This window comes from Macrobrachium nipponense, chromosome 16 (assembly GCF_015104395.2).
Source record: "Macrobrachium nipponense isolate FS-2020 chromosome 16, ASM1510439v2, whole genome shotgun sequence".
Taxonomy (NCBI): Eukaryota; Metazoa; Arthropoda; class Malacostraca; order Decapoda; family Palaemonidae; genus Macrobrachium; species Macrobrachium nipponense.
In genome coordinates, this window is record NC_087209.1 from 10605128 (window position 1) to 10613672 (window position 8545).

An 8545-nucleotide genomic window follows, 5' to 3' on the forward strand; every position below is an offset into this window, starting at 1 on the left:
TTCATACATACATACATAAAGGTAAAAAACCCTTTACTGGAATTCTGGAATACTTCAAAAGCCAGCCCCAAGAGCACTGGAGAGTCTTGAGAAATAAAACAATACTGGAAAGAGTTCTGAAAAGAAAAAAAAAAAAAACTGAACAACGAAAGTTTACAAAATACACCAAAATGCACCCGAAAGCAAAAAACTATCCAAAAGTTAAGACGAAAAATCAGTCAACAACTTGACGAAAGTTTGTCGTCACGGTTTCCTGGAACCGAGACTAAGAAGTACAATGTTCTTGTGACAAGGAAGATGTGGATTCAGAAAGAGGTGGTCTGTGCTTAAGAGAGCGAGTTAATGGACGACCGGAATAAAAGTCTTCCTGACAATACTTCACAACCGCAAAAGAGCAACTGGAAACTTGTGGGGCAAATTTGTGTTAAGGAAGTCAGTTGCTGCCGAGGCAAAGTAATGTTTATATTGCAGCGAGTTATTATTATTATTATTATTATTATTATTATTATATTATTATTATTATTATTATTTGCTTTATCATAGTCCTCTAATTCGACTGGGTGGTATTTATAGTGTGGGGATCCGGGTTGCATCCTGCCTCCTTAGGAGTCCATCACTTTTCTTACTATGTGCGCCGTTTCTAGGATCACACTCTTCTGCATGAGTCCTGGAGCTATTTCAGCCTCTAGTTTTTCCAGATTCCTTTTCAGGGATCTTGGGATCGTGCCTAGTGTTCCTATGATTATGGGTACAATTTCCACTGGCATATCCCATATCCTTCTTATTTCTATTTTCAGGTCTTGATACTTATCCATTTTTTCCCTTTCTTTCTCTTCAACTCTGGTGTCCCATGGTATTGCGACATCAATGAGTGATACTTTCTTCTTGACTTTGTCAATCAACGTCACGTCTGGTCTGTTTTTTGCACGTATCTCCCTATCTGTTCTGATACCATGGTCCCAGAGGATCTTTGCCTGATCGTTTTCTATCACTCCTTCAGGTTGGTGTTCGTACCACTTATTACTGCAAGGTAGCTGGTGTTTCTTATTATTATAATTATTATCAATGAAAATAAAATCTCTCATATACAATGAGACTAAAGGTGAGTTTGCACCATATTAAAAGATAAAAGCAGGTGAAGCAACTTACAAATAAATCAATATAATTAAACTAAAAAAAAAACTGCAAAGAAATTGGTTATAAAAACAAGAATTGAAGATGAAAAACTAAAAGCAAAACATTCGAAAGCACAAACAGAAGCAAGAACTGATTCTCCCGCCCCCCCCCCCCCCCCCCCCCCCGCCCACCCCCACCCCAGGAGGTCTTTTTTAAAACGTCGAATGCTGCTGTACAAATGGCCGGAGGCCAATATCGGCAGCAGGAACTTAATATGCAAGAAAGCTAATAGAAAAACCTAATAGAAAAAGCTGTTTAGGTTTTTGGAAATACTTTAATTAAACCCCGACGCCACAGCCAGCAATTTGGTCTCAGAGGACTATAAACCCACCCCTCCCACCCACCGACGGTCACCCTCCCATCTCCCACCCGCAGCCAACGCTGCGGCGGAGGAGATGATCAAAACTTATAATTAGGATTCGGCAGGAGTTTGCAACTTGACAAAAGATGGGATAATGTGCAATGTTGCGTTATCTTGAATGCAGTAACTTCTCGGGTTAGGCGCAGGATTTATGATTATCATTATCATTATCCCATAAAACAGGGCAAAATAATTCCACAACAAACTCGATAGACAATATTCAACGACTCTTCAATTCGGTGAAAGCAGAACCCATCGCAAGGCTAAAAGAGAAGGAAACGCATTTATAACTAAGGAAAGAGAAAGATAATCGTAGGATAGATGGAGAAAAATTAGGTATACCCTTTACAAAAAAGTGAACGGTAATCATTAATTTAAAATCTTTTGCACATGACCTAACTTAAACATACCACGGAAACCTGTTAGTGTATGAAACCTACATCTGTTAAGACAAATGAACATTTATTTTACTTTCTTTACTTTTAATCACTTCAAACGAAAACAGCGTCCAAATTACATCAAAGACAGAAGGCGACGAGTTTCACACCGAGTAAATTGATTACGCAACTTGGAAGTCTATTTGTGTAGGAAATTCATCTCCAGGATTATAATGGGTCCGCTAGATCCAGTAAACCCAGAGAGAGAGAGAGAGAGAGAGAGAGAGAGAGAGAGAGAGAGAGAGAGAGAGAGAGAGAGTAAACACAAAGCCTCCTGTGTTAATTATATTCAATGCTCATTTCTGTACTTTGTGACTGGAAAGATAATTAGGGAACATTGTTTGAGGGTATAAGTTACCAGTGAGAGAGAGAGAGAGAGAGAGTATTATTATTTAATAAATTTATTACGCCCAAAGACGTCAAACAAAGTTACATATTAGCAGTTACATACAGTACATCAGAAATAAACAGAAAAAAAATTACAGCATTGAAGAGAGAGAGAGAGAGAGAGAGAGAGAGAGAGAGAGAGAGAGAGAGTTATGTCTTATTTATTTACCACGTTGAAGCACGGATAACATGAAAATTTGAATAAAATAGTTAAGAATTATAGTTAAAAGTAAGAACTAAAGCTCAGAGAGAGAGAGAGAGAGAGAGAGAGAGAGAGAGAGAGAGAGAGAGAGAGAGAGAGAGAATCTAATTTTCATAATTACATGATGATGTACAAAGAACAATGATGTCAAATGCAGGAAACGAAAAGACCTTTCCTGTGTCGTACTTTTATAGGAAGATACTTAAAAAATCTACACAAGGAGGGTCTTTTTATCTCATGCACTACCGATGGTAATAATGTTCAAAAGGGTCCACAATAATACAAAGTGTTAAGAGTCCGTGTATAATTTTTAAGACTTAAAAATGATACACGGACTCTTAACACTTTGTATTATTGTGGATCATTTTGAACATTATATATACTCTCGTGATAGAGAGTTTTTCCCTACTAGATGGTAATAATGTTTATACTTTCTGCGTTGAGAGTCTGAACAAGGCGTGATCCGACCCCCAGCTCACTAGGGACGCGTGTAAGATTTTCCCCTGACGCGCAAGTTGTAAACATTATATTCCTAACTTATCATGTAAATTAAAGCGTGCTAAAATCTATGGTCAAACAGAGCCTTGTTTCAACAACAAAAATTTTTTACCTTTTCCTTTGTGAAAGGCAATGCCGTAAAAATATAAAAAAAGGGAAAAAAGCAAGGAAAATACACAGAGAAATAGAGAGATAGAGAGGAGTAAAGGAATCTGGTGCAGCACTTGCTTCATAAAAAAAGAAAAAAAAACGAAAAGAGAAATGAAAAGGAAGAAAAAATACTTTATCGTTTACAAAGAATCTTTTCCAGACAATAATGAAATCTACTTTTGTGTAAGTGGTCTCACGTATTGACCCCAGCTACTGCATGCATGTATGTACTAAATATACAGATGTATAATTAGTACAGATGTACATACATGTGCTATGTACTACTAATGTATGTATGTATGTACCAATTATACAAAAAATTAATCATTACATACATTCTTATCAGTTGCTTATCTGAATTTGAATGGAGTTTAGAAATCTTTTCCCATTCATACTATCACGTGATATGACATGTTGCGCACCTGGCAGTGAGTCATGAAGAAAGTCAGGTTAAGGGAGTATTTTTCATATACTCGTATTCATATCTTTTCTATATAGTCCCAGTCCACGTGGGTTAGGGTTATGTTAGGGGGACTTAGAATTTGTTCCTCATATTCATATTTTTCATATACTCATGTGGGATAGGTTAGGTTAAGTGACTTAGAATTTTTTCCCTCATATTCATATTTATGTGAAATGGCTGATTTTCATCTGAAGGGTATATCTTGAGCTAGAATGGGGTTGGGTATTTCACGCAGGTTAGGTTAGGTTTTTTATCCGTAGAGTAAATAATCTTGAGCCAGCAGGTTGGGTTGGGTTGGGTTGGGTTGGGTTAGGTTGGGTTAGGTTAGGTTGGGTTAGGTTAGGTTAAGGTACTTAGAATTTTTTCACTCAGTAGGTTAGGTTAAGTTAGGTTGGGTTAGGGTAGGTTAAGCGTTTAGAATGTTTTCACTCATACTCATATTTATGTGAAATGGTGTTTTTTTTCATCCGTAGAGTATATCTTGAGCCAAAATGGGGTTGGGTATTTTCAAGGGGTCGAGCGAAACCATGGTTCTCCTATTCGAAGAGTTCTTCAAGAGCCATTTTGGGGTTCTTTTCTGAATAGAGTGAAATATTTGGTGGTTTTCCCTGTGGAGTCATTAATGGTCAACGTACGTGAGGTTAAGATAAAGGCAAGCTTATGGGGTTTATCGCCTGTGAGCCGAATTGGTGATCGGGTGGTGAGGTTGAGCCGAAATGGGGTCTTTTTCCTTACTGTTATTGCATACATACATGCATGTATGTATGTATTAATTATAGAAAAAAACTACTCACACCAATATACGATTTCCAAATAAAAACTTTTGTAAACCTCAATGTAATTCCACAACGAATGCTTAGAACACAGACGTAAGTGTTTTTTGTTTTTATTTTTATTTTATTTGAGAACAACGCTAAACAAAAGATGAAAATAGGAAAACCTTTTTTGATTTTCTCTTCCAATCTTTTATTTAAACAGCTATTAGTACCAAAATTCACAAAAGACCGCCAACACACAGCAGTGTTGGAGTTGACGGAGTTTTTCTATTTATTTATTTTCTTTATTCAGAGCGAAGTACGGGAATATGAATCACAACTTCCAAATGAGGGACTCTGGAACGCAAATGACCACCTGAAAAGGAACTCCCGATTGGGAATCCAGCGGCTGAAATTAGGAATCCTGGAATTGGGAATCCTGGAATTACGAATACTGGAAACGCCAAAGAGGGAAAAATATAATACGGAGTCTGCACCGCTATTGGGATTAAAAAAACGGCCATTTTTTAAAATGACCGCTGGCGGCAAAAAAAAAAAAAAAAAAAAAAAAAAAAAAGAGAGAGAGAGAGAGAGAGAGAGAGAGAGAGAGAGAGAGAGAGAGAGAGAGAGAGAGAGAGAGAGACTTTTTCGAAATGGAAATTAAATAGCAGAATACGGTTGGCTTTTGGGGAAAAAATCGGCTGAAGGAAATAACTGGAAAACGAATTTAGAGTTTGACGTTTGTCTATTTTCTTTTTGTATTATACCAGCAAAACGGCGGGAGAAAAAAGTCGAGACACCTGAGCTTTAACGCTGTAATTGGGAATATTTGAGGCCTATGGCATTATGTAAAATTACTATTAATATTAAAAGGTCTATATGAAATGCAACAGCTGCAGTTACAATTTGTTTGTTAATGTCCAATGGGGCCTAAATTGAGAGAGAGAGAGAGAGAGAGAGAGAGAGAGAGGAGAGAGAGAGAGAGAGAGCACACTTAAATGATGATTATCTTTAGATCTGAAGATATCTTTTAACACCGTGAATAAAAAAAGTGGCAAATAAAAAGAAAAAAAACATTGAAAAGTATTTCTCCCGAAAAATGATGAGAACTTTCATAACTGTGGTTGAATAAAAAGATGCAAGATAATGAGCAAAAACAAAATATAAATAACAAGATACCGATATTTCCGTTGCAACTAAAAATAAATCAGTGGCTTCTATTCTTTTAAAGCATTCAGCACCTCATACTAGTTACTACCCACACGCAAACACAAATTAATTAAAACGTACGTTAAAATATCGACTCCTGACCAATAAAACTATTAGACCATAAAAAAATTAAAAGATCATGAATACGTTAGCATTCTAAAACATATTCAGACCCTAAAAACACATAAAAAAATAAAAATAAAAGATCACTAAAACGTTGACATTCTACAACATATTCAAACCCTCGAAAAATGAAAAAATAAAAAGTAAACAAAATGAAAAGATCACTAATACGTTAGCATTCTAAAACATATTCAACCCTTTGAAAAAAATAATAATAAAAGAATTAAAAGATCACTAATACGTTAGCATTCTCAGACATATTCAAACACTCAAAGACCATAAAAATAAAAATAAATAAATAAAAAATCACTAAAACGTTGGTATTCTAAAACATATTCAAATCCTCGAAAAAAAGTTAAAAGATCACTACTACGTTAGCATTCTAAAACATATTCAAACCCTAGAATGAAAAAAATAACAAAAAATTAAGAGATCACGAATACGTTAGCATTCTCAAACATTCAAACACTCAAAAATCATAAAAAATAGAAATAAATAAAAAAATCACTAAAACGTTGGTATTCTAAAACATATTCAAACCCTCGAAAAAAATAAACAAAATTAAAAGATGACTACTAAGTTAGCATTCTAAAACATATTCAAACCCTCCAAAAACATAAATAAATAATGATGAAAAAATTAAAAGATCACTAATACGTTAGTATTCTAAAACATATTCAAACCCTCGGAAAAAAATCATAACCAAAGAATAAATAGAAAAAAAAAATCCCAAAATGGAAAAACCGTAAAGGAGGATGGAAAAGCCTTTGTTGGTCGTAAAAGAGTAAATTGTCAATTACCAAATTGGATTTCCCCTTCCATCTACAAAGCTTCTGTTCGCTGTACACGAAACGGAACACATACGCACTCTATCTCACACGAGGTCAAAACTGACTTTTTTTCCTTTAAATTCTTTTGAAGGTATGTTAAAGCCATACGCTTTTCCTCTGCCAACTCTGTGTTGAAAATCTTTAGGCAAGTGACTGGAAATTCTTGTAGTAGTAGAGGCGACACTAACAATTCTAAAAAAGGAAATGATGATGCTAGAAATTAATTAACTATCAGGGCTTAATTCTACCTGAATATTAACTATATTCCTAGACCCCTTAAATAGAAGGACTGGTATCCTCTATGCTCGGTATCTGGAACTTGGGTCCCACCCACAATTTGTGTCAAATACATGATAGAACCTTCATTCTGGTGTCTTAAGGGGTTTTGAAGGGCGAAGAGTTCATTTGTCATACTTTTAACCTCCTACGATGTCATCTGAAGGTCATTTAAAGGTCAAATCTAGGTCATTTAAAGGTAAATCTCAAAAAATAAAAAACATCATACAGAATATTGTATATTCTCTCAATTAAAGCAATGGAAAACACACCTTAAGTTACCCTGTCACTGAATTAAAATCCATATATAAACAGTTAAGCCTAGAGAAACAACAGGAACATGTCTAAGGCAAACAATATAGTTATTCTAGAAACAAAATCATTGAAAAAACATTCCATAATATAAATAACATTAGGTACATGTTTAGTTTTTAGCAGATAGTTTTTCTTTCTTCTTCTCAAGCAGCCAAGGTGTCTTTCTTTATCACTGTTGTCTAGCACAAATGCTTTCAAAAAAATGTTTGACAGAGTAAGGCATGCTCCTTGAATTGCAACCATTGGACTATCGATTCAAGATAAAGTTTGGCTGAGATGAGCTCGGCAGCAATGCAAGTTGCACTCATCAAAAAGTTTATAGGCTGAGTGTACAAAATGCACTGTTGAGAGTAGAGGTACAGTTAGTCCACCTCTGCTTAAGTTTGTGAGAAACTCTGAATTAATATGATGGTCGTCGTATCTTCAGTTTTGACACTCAAAATATTACCTCGAAATTTGTGTTCCAGATACCAGCTAGAAAAATAATTTATGTTTGATACTGTCATTAGATTGAACTAGGCCTTCAGTGTCAGCAATAGTGATGTCAAAGTGATAATCATCAATGCAAATGCTAGAGGTACAAGGCACATCATTAGACTGGTGCGGCGTAGACTCGTATTTCAAAAGTGCATGGAGGTTCTTGGTTGTTGCAGCTGCCTTGATATCTACAATGTCAATGTAGAAATTACCCCCATTGCTTTGTCTGGCTTGGCCAAAGAACTTTTCAAGGGCCTCATCAGCAAACACACCAGGTAGCACATAGGTGAACTTGTACTGAGTCAATAGCCACTCTGCAGCCTCAATGTTGGCTCTTGTAGACAGCACCAATGCCTCTGCAGTTTGCTTGTGAGCTTTTGCGTCCGACCTCGACCACCTGACCATGCACAAGAGGATATAACATCACAAGTTTCATTAAGTTTCTTGAAAGTAGTGCAATTATTGGTCCATGGTTGACGACAATCATCACGCATGTTAATACCGGAATACCGATCTTTCTCCTGTCTTCATCGTACAGTGCTTCTATGTCCTTCCATCGTGCAACATATGTTTTTCCATCTTTTATGAAAGAAAGTTCCTTATCCTGAACGGTTATCCAGTTATTTCTTACATTTTTGAAAGAATGAACATAGTCAAAAACAAGGAAAGCATGAGAATTTATAGCATTTATGAAAGCTTTATCAGGACCACCTAATTTACCATAAACTGCAACGTTTGTGTTGCAATTATTACCTACACAAGAAATTATAGTACCACCAGCATCGCTAACCGCTACTAGAGCTTCTACCAGAATTTCCTTGAGTTGATCTGAATTAAGTTTTGCAACAGGGTAAATGCGTAGTATATATTTAGGGCCACCAAAATG